Below are 12,937 nucleotides of genomic sequence, written 5' to 3'. Positions count from 1 at the left end.
TTTTGGCCATCAATTATGCGGAATCATAAAATACAAATAAAAAGAGACAAATTAGTTTGACAGAACAATGATGTAAAGAAAGAAGGGAAAGAGAAGAAAACATCCTCTAAGAAAATACAGGGCGGGTGGGTGGCACTAATACTTGTCAAGATAAGACTGACTTTAGTAAATGATGTACCTTCTGAGTAAAGAGAGGGCGGGTGGGCGGGGTCAGAAGTTACGGCAAGAATGGTTTTGGCAAATGATATACCTTCTAAAAAAAAGGGGGTCCACCCCTTTTATTTTCTCAGAGGTTATTTCATTTGCCAAAATCAATCTCATCCTAGCAAGGACTAGCCTTGTCCACCCGCCTTCAATTTTTTCAGAAGGTATATCAGCTGCCAAATTCAGTCTTATCTTAGCAATAACTAGCCCCGCCCACCCGCCCTCAATTTTTTCAGAAAGTATATCATCTGCCAAAAGCAATCTTGTCTTAGCTAGTACTAGCTACGATAACACTGACTTGGCAAATGATATACCTTCCAAAAAATTGAGGGCGGGTGGGTGGGGCTAGTTCTTTCTTAGATAAGACTGATTTTAGTAAATGATATACCCTCAAAGAAAATAAAGGGCGGGTGGGCGGGGTCAGTAGTTGTTACGGCAAGAATGGTTTTGGCAAATGATATACCTTCTAAAAAAAAGGGGGTCCACTGCTTTTATTTTCTTAGAGGTTATTTCATTTACCAAAATTAATCTCATCCTAGCAAGTACTAGCCCCGCCCACCCGCCTTCAATTTTTTCAGAAGGTATATCAGCTGCCAAAATCAGTCTTATCTTAGCAATAACTAGTCCCGCCCACCCGCCCTCAATTTTTTCAGAAAGTATATCATCTGCCAAAATCAGTCTTATCTTACGATAGCTACGATAACACTGACTTGGCAAATGATATACCTTCCAAAAAATTGAGGGCGGGTGGGTGGGGCTAGTTCTTTCTTAGATAAGACTGATTTTAGTAAATGATATACCCTCAAAGAAAATAAAGGGCGGGTGGGTGGGGTCAGTAGTTGATACGGCAAGAATGGTTTTGCCAAATGATATGCCTTCTAAAAAAAAGGGGTCCACTGCTTTTATTTTATTAGAGGTTATTTCATTTACGAAAATCAATCTCATCCTAGCAAGTACTAGCCCCGCCCACCCGCCTTCAATTTTTTCATAAGGTATATCAGCTGCCAAATTCAGTCTTATCTTAGCAATAATTAGCCCCGCCCACCCGCCCTCAATTTTTTCAGAAAGTATATCATCTGCCAAAATCAGTCTTATCTTATGATAGCTACGATAACACTGACTTGGCAAATGATATACCTTCCAAAAAATTGAGGGCGGGTGGGTGGGGCTAGTTCTTTCTTAGTTAAGACTGATTTTAGTAAATAACATACCCTCAAAGAAAATAAAGGGCGGGTGGGCGGGGTCAGTAGTTGATACGGTAAGAATGGTTTTGCCAAATGATATGTCTTCTAAAAAAAAAGGGCTCCAGTGCTTTTATTTTTAGAGGTTATTTCATTTACCAAAATCAAACTCATCCTAGCAAGTACTAGCCTGGCCCACCCGCCTTCAATTTTTTCAGAAGGTATATCATCTGCCAAATTCAGTCTTATCTTAGCAATAACTAGCCCCGCCCACCCGCCCTCAATGTTTTCAAAAAGTATATCATCTGCCAAAATCAGTCTTATCTTAGCAAGTACTAGCTACGATAACACTGACTTGGCAAATGATATACCTTCCAAAAAATTGAGGGCGGGTGGGCGGGGCTAGTCCTTGTTTAGGTAAGACTGATTTTGGTAAATGATATATCCTCTAAAAAAATCTAGTATCTGCTACGATAAGAACGATTTTGCAAAATGACATATTCTCTAAGAGATTAGAGGCCGAGTGAGCAAAGCTGGTACCCGCCCCCTATTTTCTTAGAGGGTATGTCATTTACTAAAATCAGTCTTATTTTAGCAGATACTAGCCCCGCCCACCCGCTCTCTAATTTCTTATAGGGTATAGCATTAGCCAAAATCAGTCTCATTGGCGTTTTGAATCATTCGGAATGTAGCTAAATATAGAAAATCCAGATTTCAGCGTTTTTGCGATCTTACAGATGTTCTTAGAAACCAAAATAGTAAAAATCGATATTGGATAAAACTTAACAATGTAGATTTGACAAAATTTTCTCTTTGGATGTTAATAAATGAAATTTTTTTTTAATTGAGTCTTTAGTAAACCTGTCTGTAGGAAGGTGTTTGGCAATCTAGATTTAGCAAAATTTGTTTCTTCGAATGTCAAAAGTATCTATTTTGTTAAATTGGGTCTTCGTGAAAAATGTTTGCAGAGAGGAGTCCATAATAAATCTAGTATTAACAGAAGAAAAGAAAATCTGAAACGAATAACCGATATAAGATAAAAGTGATCACTACCTAGTGATGATATCGATTAAAACTAAACAAACGGGGGCAATAAATCAAAGAATGACTATGTAAACATAAAAGCGAACAGACTTAAGTATCAAAAAGTAAAGAAAGAATACCATAGAATAGAAGAAAAAATAAGACTAAAAAAAACTAAATTAATAAAATGGATCCGGATGCCGTATCGAAACCCTTTAAAACTACAGTCGCGAAATCGCCAATTAAAACATGCAGAATCAACGGAATACGAATAAAAAGGGACAAATAGCCTAGCGGAAAAATGATAAAGGAAAGAAGTGAAAAAGAAGAAAATATGCTATAAGAAAGTGAAGGGTGGGTGGGCGGCACTAATACTTTTTAAGAATAGACTGACTTTGGCAAATGATATACCTCCCAAGAAAAGAGAGGGCGGGTGGGCGGGGGTAGTACCTGCTAAGATAAGACTGATTTTGCAAAAAGGCATAATCTACGAAATTAGAGGGCGAGTGGATGGGGCTGGTATCCGCTCCCTATTTTCTTAGAGGATATGACATTTGCTAAAATTAATCTTATTAAAGCAGATACTAGCCCCGCCCACCCACCCTCTATTCTCTTTGAGAGTAAGTCGCTTGCCAAAGTCAGTCTTATCCTAGCACGTACTAGTACCACCCACCCGCCCCCTATCTTAGAGGATATGTCATTTGCCAGTCTTATCTACAATAGCGCGTTTTAATCTGCATCTCAAAAAATGTTTTTCGAGTTTACGGTGAAGAAATCAGATTCTTTCGATTTCTTTGAAATTAGGTTTCTAGACCAATTTTGCACTGCAGAATCAATTTCGGTCATCAATTGTAGAATATTAATTCGAATTCAATCGAAATGGCTTTTCAACTTGTGTCTCAAAAAATATTTTTCGAGTTTTCAATTTCACCATTGTGAAACGGCGCAAGATCTGGTATTTCTATTTATACCATTCGATTCCTTGGAGTTTTCTAGTTAAAACGAAGTATTTTCTGGTACAGATAAGTTACTGGTTGAAGCCTGAGAAACCGATAAATTGGATGATGTCATTTTTCTATTGGTAGGATCATAAAAAATTAAAATAAAAAAATCAGGAAGCTTCGTAAAGCAATTCTAAACTCTGATTAGTGTTCACGAGGTTCGAGTTGGTGAAGAAACAAATTTCTAGAAAGCCGAGAGCTTAATTAAACGAAATAGATGGAAGTGATCCTAATCTGAAATTTTTGCGGTAGGGTGGAATATAAGCTGAAGAAATCAGATTCTTTCGATTTCCTTGAAATTAGGTTTCTAGACCAATTTTGCACTGCAGAATCAATTTCGGCCATCAATTGTAGAATATTCGATTTCAATCGAAATCGCTTTTCAATTTGTGTCTCAAAAATATTTTTCTAGTTTTCAATTTCATCATTGTAAAACTGCTCAAGATCTGGTATTTCTATTTATACCATTCGAATCCTTGGAGTTTTCTAGTTAAAACGAAGTATTTTCTGGTACAGATAAGTTTCTGGTTGAAGCTTGAGAAACCGATAAATTGGATGATGTCATTTTTCTGTTGGTAGAATCCTAAAAAATAAAAATAAAAAAATCAGGAAGCTTCGTAAAGAAATTCTAAATTCTGATTAGTGTTGACGAGGTTCGAGTTGGTTAAGAAGCAAATTTTTAGAAAGCTGAGAGCTTAATCAAACGAAATAGATGGAAGTGATCCTAATCTGAAATGTTTGCTATATGGTGGAATATAAGCTGAAGAAATCAGATTCTTTCGATTTCCCTGAAATTAGGTTTCTAGACCAATTTTGCACTGCAGAATCGATTTCGGTCATCAATTGTAGAATATGAATTCGATTTCAATCGAAATCGCTTTTCAATGTGTGTCTCAAAAAACGTTTTTCGAGTTTTCAATTTCACCATTGTAAAACGGCTCAAGATCTGGTATTTCTATTTATACCATTCGAATCCTTGGAGTTTTCTAGTTAAAACGATGTATTTTCTGGTACAGATAAGTTACTAGGTCAAGCCTGAGAGACCGATAAATTGGATGATGTCATTTTTCTATTGGTAGGATCATAAAAAAAAATAAAAAAATCAGGAAGCTTAGTAAAACAATTCTAAACTCTGATTAGTGTTCACGAGGTTCGAGTTGGTGAAGAAACAAATTTCTAGAAAGCCGAGAGCTTAATTAAACGAAATAGATGGAAGTGATCCTAATCTGAAATTTTTGCGGTAGGGTGGAATATAAGCTGAAGAAATCAGATTCTTTCGATTTCCTTGAAATTAGGTTTCTAGACCAATTTTGCACTGCAGAATCAATTTCGGCCATCAATTGTAGAATATTCGATTTCAATCGAAATCGCTTTTCAATTTGTGTCTCAAAAAATATTTTTCGAGTTTTCAATTTCACCATTGTAAAACGGCTCAAGATCTGGTATTTCTATTTATACCATTCGAATCCTTGGAGTTTTCTAGTTAAAACGAAGTATTTTCTGGTACAGACAAATTTCTGGTTGAAGCTTGAGAAACCGATAAAATTGATGATGTCATTTTTCTGTTGGTAGAATCCTAAAAAATAAAAATAAAAAAATCAGGAAGCTTCGTCAAGCAATTCTAAACTCTGATTAGTGTTCACGAGGTTCGAGTTGGTTAAGAAACAAATTTGTAGAAAGCTGAGAGCTTAATTAAACGAAATAGATGGAAGTGATCCTAATCTGAAATTTTTGCGGTATGGTGGAAAATAAGGTGAAGAAATCAAATTCGATTTCCTTGAAATTAGGTTTCTAGACCAATTTTGCACTGCAGAATGCATTTCGGCCATCAATTGTAAAATATTAATTCGATTTCAGCCGAAATCGCGTTTCAATTTGTATCTCAAAACATATTTTTCTTGTTTACGGTTTCACCATTTTAAAATAGTTCAAGATCTGGTCTTTCTGTTTGTACCATTCGATTCGTTGGAGTTTTCTAGTACAACGAGGTCTTTTCTGGTCCCGATAAATAAGCAGTTCAAGCTTGAGAGATCGATAAAGCGGACGATGCCATTTTTCTATTGGTAGAATCATTAAAAAAAAAAAAAAAAAAATCAGGAAGTTTCGTAGAGCACTTCTGAACTCTGATAAGAAAAATCAAGAAGTTTCGTAGAGCTTTTCAGAATCGGATTCGCGTTCAGGAGGTTCGATTTTGGTCAAATTCAACACTGATTACCCGACCTCTCGCACGTTTTTGTTCACATAAGTTTTTACTCTCCAAAGTTTTGCTCGATGATGTCACAGTTACCAATTCCATTATGTCATTACCGTAAATCACGAGCGGCACTTGCCCGAGGACTCGCCCCTGCGAACTCCCAGCCATCCGCTCCATCCAAGAATTAATCTTTTTTTGTTAACTCTGAATGTAAATTTACTTATATCTTGACAGACAGTCGGTAGGTCGGAAGTAAGAAATGTGGACTGTGTGGCCTATCGCTCGACTTAATTACATTAAAAGAGTGATACGATCTCGCGCGGTTTTTGTTTTTAATGGGTCGGAAGGGTGGAACGCGAGATAAAAGGAAATGAAATTTGAATTTTTAGGTGGCTTTTGTCGTAAATTGCTTTATGATGTGCGGATTGAATGAAAAAGGCGGTGTGTTAGGGTTGGCTTATGGAGGGGTTTATTTGGTGTTCGTACAACCGGAGTAAGTTTCGAGGTTTATGTGGTTTTAATAATGTCGAAATTGGTAAGGTTTAAATCTTAGGTTGTACGCGAGACTGGAAATTTAATGCTTCCGCTTTGTTGTTTTCAGTGGGAAAGTTATAACGCAATTGACCCCAATTTTTTCAATTTCCGCCTTGTTCCACGTTCTGTTTTATTATGACTGAACATCTTCGAATGAACGAATTTTGTTCCATGAAAATTTGATCACAAACTTAAACTCGTTGAACTGTAAAACATAAACATAAGTATATGAAACACATAAATATGTGAAACACATTTCTTCTTTTTAGTTCCTGAGCGCGAGCTAAGGAAGTACTTATGTGACAGATAATTTTGGAAACTACTGGACCGATTGTTGTCAAATTTTGTATAGTATACTAGGACAATAGTGCAGATGGTAAAACGTCATTTTCAAAATTTACAACAGTAAATTTGTTTTTATTCTTATAAAATAAGATACTACTACATTTGTAGTGTATGAATTCGTATTGAGTTTAGATTTTTGGAAAAAAAATTGCAATTTAAATTTAAAACTACAAAATTGAATGCGCTGAAATCGTATAAACGTTTTAAGGTTACTGTGAGCCCGATAAATCGTTAATCAAAATTTATACGTTTATCCCCTCGCAAAAATTGATGACGTGATCTCAAAATTTTGCCGACTAAATCCTCTATGAAATATGCAAAATATTAAGACCCTATATTTGTGGTGTATCCATGTACTCATAATTTTTAGACTTACTTAGACAGGGTTAACTCAAATTAACTTAAATTTTTCGACTTACAAATGTTTCGATTTGCAATATTTCTATTTCGTAATTTTTCGATACTACAGTTTTTCATTTTTCTCTTTTTCAGTTTCTCAATTTTTAGTTTTTGGATATTTAAATTTTCTGTTTCGTCAATTTTTTAGGTTGTTGATTTTTATTTGTCGTTTTCCCTATTTTTTTAATTTACATTTCCTCGATTTTATGTCACAACCTGTAGTTTTTTCTTTTTTTCTTTTTTCAGTGTTTCTTTTGATTTTATAATTTTCCTTTATTCGATTTTTCAATCCTTGATTTTTGATTTCTCGATTTTCCAATGTTAAAATTTTTCAATTTTTACAGTCATTTTTGGATTTCTCAATTATCCGATTTTCCGATTTTTTTAATTTTCTGTATTCGATTGTGTGTTGGATTTTATAATACTTATTTCGTTTTTTGGATTTTGCAATCTTTGCATTTTTTTAATTCGAAAAATTGAAAAAACGAAACACTGAGGAAACGAACAATAGAAACATTCGAGAACTAAAAATTTATTTCGTTTGATTTTATAATTTTTCGTTTATTCAATTTTTTAATTTTTGAACCTTTGATTTTTGATTCCTTAATTTTCCAGTGTTAAAATTTTTCAATTTTTGCAATTTTTGAATTTCTCGATTAACCGATTTTCCGACTTCTTTAATTTTATGTATTCGATTGTGTGTTATATATATTTAATAATATCTCGTTTTTTCGATTTTTAAGTTTCTTAATTTTGAATCTTTCGATTTGTCAATTTTTCGTTTCTTCAATTTTTCAAGTTCTTGATTTCCACTTTCTAGATTTTTCAAAGTTTTCATTTTATACTTTTTCGTTTTTACGGTTTTGATTTTTCACTTTTAGAATTTTGTAATTTTTCCATTTTTTAATTCGAAAAATTGAAAAATTTAAAAACTGAGAAAACGAAAAATAGAAACATTGAAGAACTAAAAATTTGTTTCGTTTGAGTTTATAATTTTTGGTGTATTCAATTCTTTAATTTTTGAACCATTGATTGTTTATTCTTCCATTTTCCAATTTTTGAATTTCTTGACTATTCGGGTTTTTTAAATTTTCCGTATTCGATTGTGGGTTCGATTTTACAATATTTAGTTTTTTCGATTTTGCAGTTTTTCGATTTTTATGTTTCTCAATTTTTAATCTTTCGATTTTTCAATTTGTCGTTTCTTAAGTTTTTCAATTTCTTGATTTCCACATACTAGATTTTTCAAAGTTTTTATTTTAGTGTTTTTCGTTTTTTCATTTTTGATTTTTCGTTTTTTAAATTTTGCATTTGTCCAATTTTTCAGTTTTTAAAAATTCGAAAAATTGAAAAATCCAAAAATGAAAAATCGGAAAAAAGTTGATTGAAGCAAAAACTGTAGAAAGGAACAATGGAAACATCGAAGAACTAATAATTTGTTTCGTTTGATTTTATAATTTTTCGTTTATTCGATTGTTTAATTTTTGAACCTTTGATTTTTGATTTTCCGATTTTCCAATGTTAAAATTTTAAATTTCTCAATTAATCGATTTTCCGACTTTTTTTCGTTTCTTCACTTTATCAAGTTCTTGATTTCGACATTCTAAATTTTTCGAAATTTTCATTTTATAATTTTTCGTTTTCTCAATTTTGATTTTTCATTTTTACAGTTGCAATTTTTCCATTTTTTTTTAATTCTAAAAATTGAAAAATCGAAAAACTGAAAATACGATAAATAGTAACATTGGAGAACTAAAATTTGTTTCGTTTGATTTTATAATTTTTGGTTTATTCAATTTTTCAATCTTTGATTTTTGATTCCTCGATTTTCCATGTTAAATTTTTCAATTTTTGTAATTTTTGGATTTCTCAATTATCTGATTTTCCGATTTTTTTCAATTTTTATATTCTTAATTTTTAATCTTTCGATTTTTCAAGTTTTCAAGTTCTTGTTTTCCACAGTCTAGATTTTTCAGATTTCATTTTGCATTTTTTCGTTTCTTCATTTTTGATTTTTCATTTTCACAGTTTTGCCATTTTTCCATTTTTTGGACATCTCGAAAATCCGATTTTACAGTATTTCCTTTTTTCATTTTTGGATTTTTAAGTTTCTTAATATTTAATCTTTTGATTTTTCAATTATTCGTTTCTTCAATTTTTCAAGTTGTTGATTTCCGCTTTCTAGATTTTAAAAAATTTTTGATTTTATACATAGTTTTCCGTTTTTCCATTTTAACCCTTTTGCAATTTTTTAAATTTTTTAATCCGAAAAACTGAAAAATGGAAAAACTGTGAAAACGAAACATAGCAAAATCGAAAAATTCCAAATCGAAAATCAGAAAAAATGAAAAATCGAATCATTGAAGAACTAAAAATTTGATTCATTTTATTTAAATAATTTTTCGTTTATTCAATTCTTCAATTTTTCTATCTTTGATTTTTGATTCTTCGACTTCAGTGTTAAAATTTTTCAATTTTTCGATTTTAAATTTTCTGTATTCGATTGTTTGTGCGATTTTACAATATTTAGTTCGATTTTTAAGTGTCTTTTTTGGTTTTTCAATTTTTCGTTTTTCGAATTTTTCAAGTTGTTAATTTCCACTTTGTAGATTTTTCAAAGTTTTCATTTTAGAGTTTTTCGTTTTTTCATTTTTCATTTTAAGTTTTACAATTTTGCAATTTTTCCATTTTTTAAATTTCAAAGTGAATCAACAAATTGGAAAGAAGAAAAAGCAAATCGAATCGAAAAATTGGAAAATCGTCAAAATTGTGAAGTCGGAAAACTATAAAATGGAAAAATTCGAAAATCCTAACATTGAAAAAACGTAAATTTTAAAATTTGTAATAGTTAGTTAAAAAGTGATAAATCGGAAAACTGAAAAATCTATAAGTTGAAAAATCGAAAAATTGAAAAATTAAATATAGAGAAATTGAAAAATTAAAAATCTAAAAATGGAAAAATCGAATAAATGGAAAAGTTTTAGAATTCAATAGTTAAAAAATGATAAAATTGAAAAAGTGACAACTTTTAAGAATTATATATTATTACATGCACATTTAACATGAAAACTAGAAAAATTAAAAAAATAAAGAAAAATCTAAAAATTGAAAAACTGAAAAATCGAAAAGTTGGAAAATCGGAAAACTCGGAGATGCATGTTGTAACATTTAAGAAAAAATATTGAAAAATTGCAAACTGAAAAATCGAAGAAACGATAAATTAAAAAAACAAAAAATTATTTAGTTGTTGGATTTTAAATTTTCTCTATTCGATTGTTTGTTCGATTTTACAATATTTAGTTTTTTAGATTTTTAAGTTTCGTAATTTTTAATTTTTCGGTTTTTCAATTTTTCGTTTTTCGAATTTTTCAAGTTGTTAATTTCCACTTTGTAGATTTTTCAAAGTTTTCATTTTAGAGTTTTTCGTTTTTTCATTTTTAATTTTCAGTTTTACAATTTTGCAATTTTTCCTTTTTTTAAATTTCAAAGTGAATCAACAAATTGAAAAGAAGAGAAAGCAAATCGAATCGAAAAATTGGAAAACCCAAAAATTGGAAAATCGAAAAACTATAGAATCGTCAAAATTGTGAAGTCGGAAAACTGTAAAATGGAAAAATTCGAAAATCGTAACATTGAAAAAACGTAGATTTTAAAATTTATAATAGTTAGTTAAAAAGTGATAAATCGGAAAACTGAAAAATCTATAAGTTGAAAAAGCGAAAAATTGAAAAATTAAATATCGAGAAATTGAAAAATTAATAATCTAAACATGGAAAAATCGAATAAATGGAAAAGTTTTAGAATTAAATAGTTGAAAAATGGTAAAATTGAAAAAGTGACAAATTTTAAGAATTAAATATTATCACATGCATATTTAACACGAAAATTAGAAAAATTGCAAATCAAAAGTTGAAAAAACGAAAAATTAAAAAAATTAAGTAAAATCTAAAAATTGAAATATCCAAAAGTTGGAAAATCGGAAAACTCGGAGATGCATGTTGTAAAATTTAAGAAAAAATATTGAAAAATTGCAAATCGAAAAATCGAAGAAACGATAAATTGAAAAACAAAAAATTATTTAGTTGTTGTTGATTGAACTATTTTCAGACAGCAAATTGACTGAATCATTATGTGCTTTTAAAATTTTTATTTTATATTATTTTTATAAATTTAAAATTATTTAGGTAATGTTTGTTATTAATTAATTCTTTGTTAAACTTTACTAGTACTTGCGGAAAAAAGTTCTCTTGTGGAAAATTGCGACGCAACAATTGTAGATTCGTGTAAAAAATCGAAATTTTCGATTATAAAGTTCAAGTCTGACGCTAAACGGTAACAAAGCTCCCTGACGTCAGCGAAAACAATGGATAATTTTAGCCCTAAAAGAGTGTGCGAATATGAAAGTTTAATACCGTTGCGTGTTTGTTGTTTCACTAAACGTGTAATTACCCACCCCTTAATACCAGTTGTTTAGTAAAAAAAAAGAAAACTGGATATGACCGATTATCCCTTCCAAACAAACAATTAAAAAAATGTATGTATTATTTGTGACTAAAACTCACTCACAGTTAGATGTTAAGGATTCTGTGCAGTCCTGTGAGGATAAATTAAACCCAACGAGTCAAGTTAGCTCCTGGAACTTCTTAATTATTCATTAGTTTGGCTTCAGGTTTGCGAAAAGTTGAATAAACCTGATACAACATGCTAACACATTAGCAAAATTAAAAGCAATTTTTCTTTTAACTCGTTAACAATAATAAAGCACACACAAACTTCGCCCATTTAATTTACAGTTTCCATCCAGTGTAAAAATTATTTCATAAATTACGCCGTCCCTGGGGCCCAGCGTACCTCCGTTTAGCCAATTATCACGTAAATAAAACACCGTAAGCATTCGCCCCAGTTTCAAACTAATTTCCATCGATTCTCATTCGAATTCAGCCAAGTTCGTGGAAATTATTATTCAGGATGCTCGATTCGATTAATTTAACGAGTCATCGGGTAATCGTGTCTGAGTTATAGATTGCGCAAAACTGCCCCCTTTTGATTTTCCTTTTGACATTTTCTGTCCAAATGTCGAACAAGATGTCACGATTAAGGACGAGGCGAGAGAGAATGGAAAAGTCGAGCGGAAAGCTGGGAATTCCAGGAATTTAAATTGTCTGAGATTTAAGTGAGTCGGTTTTTCTTTGTAACGGATTATAAAATAAATGTAGCTATAATAAGAAATAAGGGGTGAATCGATACAGCGGAATCTAGGACTAATAGTACATAGGGAGACGTGAAACGGGAAAAGAACACGTGTCGTTTTGGTTTTCGCCGAGTTTGACATTTCGCCTAATTGCTGACTTTATTACGTTGGTATTGATTACTCGGTACTTTTTGTTGTTCATGTAATGTCTAGAGTTTTCGATGTCGCAACGTAGAAGCTAATTAGGTAAATTTGTGTTTATGTAAGTTCATGTTGGTTACTAATTAGAAGTGAAAAAGTCGTCGGATTTCAGGAATAAACTTTGATATTTGCTTACACAACACATAATTGGGTTTTTTTCAATTCGTAATTTTCCGATTTTTCTTTCTTTTTTAATTTTCTTTTTTTTTCAATTTTAGATTTTTCAGTTTCTGGATTTTTTAGTTTTTCATTTCTTCAATTTTTGATTTGCAATTTTTCTAGTTTTCATTTTAAATACATAGTTAATAATAATTGTAAATTTTAAAATTTCACGTTTTTTCGATTTTACGATTTAGGACTTTTCCAATTATTGGATTTTAAAACCTTTTCATTTATGCGCTTTTTCAATTTATCGATTTTTAATTTTTCAATATTTTTTAATTTTTCAGTTTTCGATCTTTCAATATTACAGTTCTCGACACAATTTTAACGATTCTGTAATTTTTCGATTTTACAATTTTTGGGTTTTCCAATTTTTCGATTTGTAATTTTCTCAGTTTTTTCGTTAATTTTTCAATTTTCCAATGTTTCGGTTTCATAATTCTTCGTTTTTCCCACTTTTTTTTTATTTTTCAATTTTCCTACTTCCAAATTTTCAAATTTT

At 31.0% G+C, this 12,937-nt stretch overlaps 1 protein-coding gene across 7 annotated transcripts in view; it reads left to right on the top strand.

The window, feature by feature from the left end:
- LOC135140256 (potassium voltage-gated channel subfamily H member 6-like) overlaps positions 1–12,937 on the top strand; it is a 262,036-nt gene that overhangs the window by 158,443 nt on the left and 90,656 nt on the right. The window lies entirely within an intron of this gene.

Source organism: Zophobas morio, unplaced genomic scaffold, assembly GCF_036711695.1.
Source record: "Zophobas morio isolate AGI-343-1 ecotype UQ-CSIRO unplaced genomic scaffold, CSIRO_AGI_Zmor_V1 ptg000038l, whole genome shotgun sequence".
Lineage (NCBI taxonomy): Eukaryota > Metazoa > Arthropoda > Insecta > Coleoptera > Tenebrionidae > Zophobas > Zophobas morio.
Note: the sequence above shows the minus strand (reverse complement) of the source record. Positions and strands in the feature narration are given on the sequence as shown.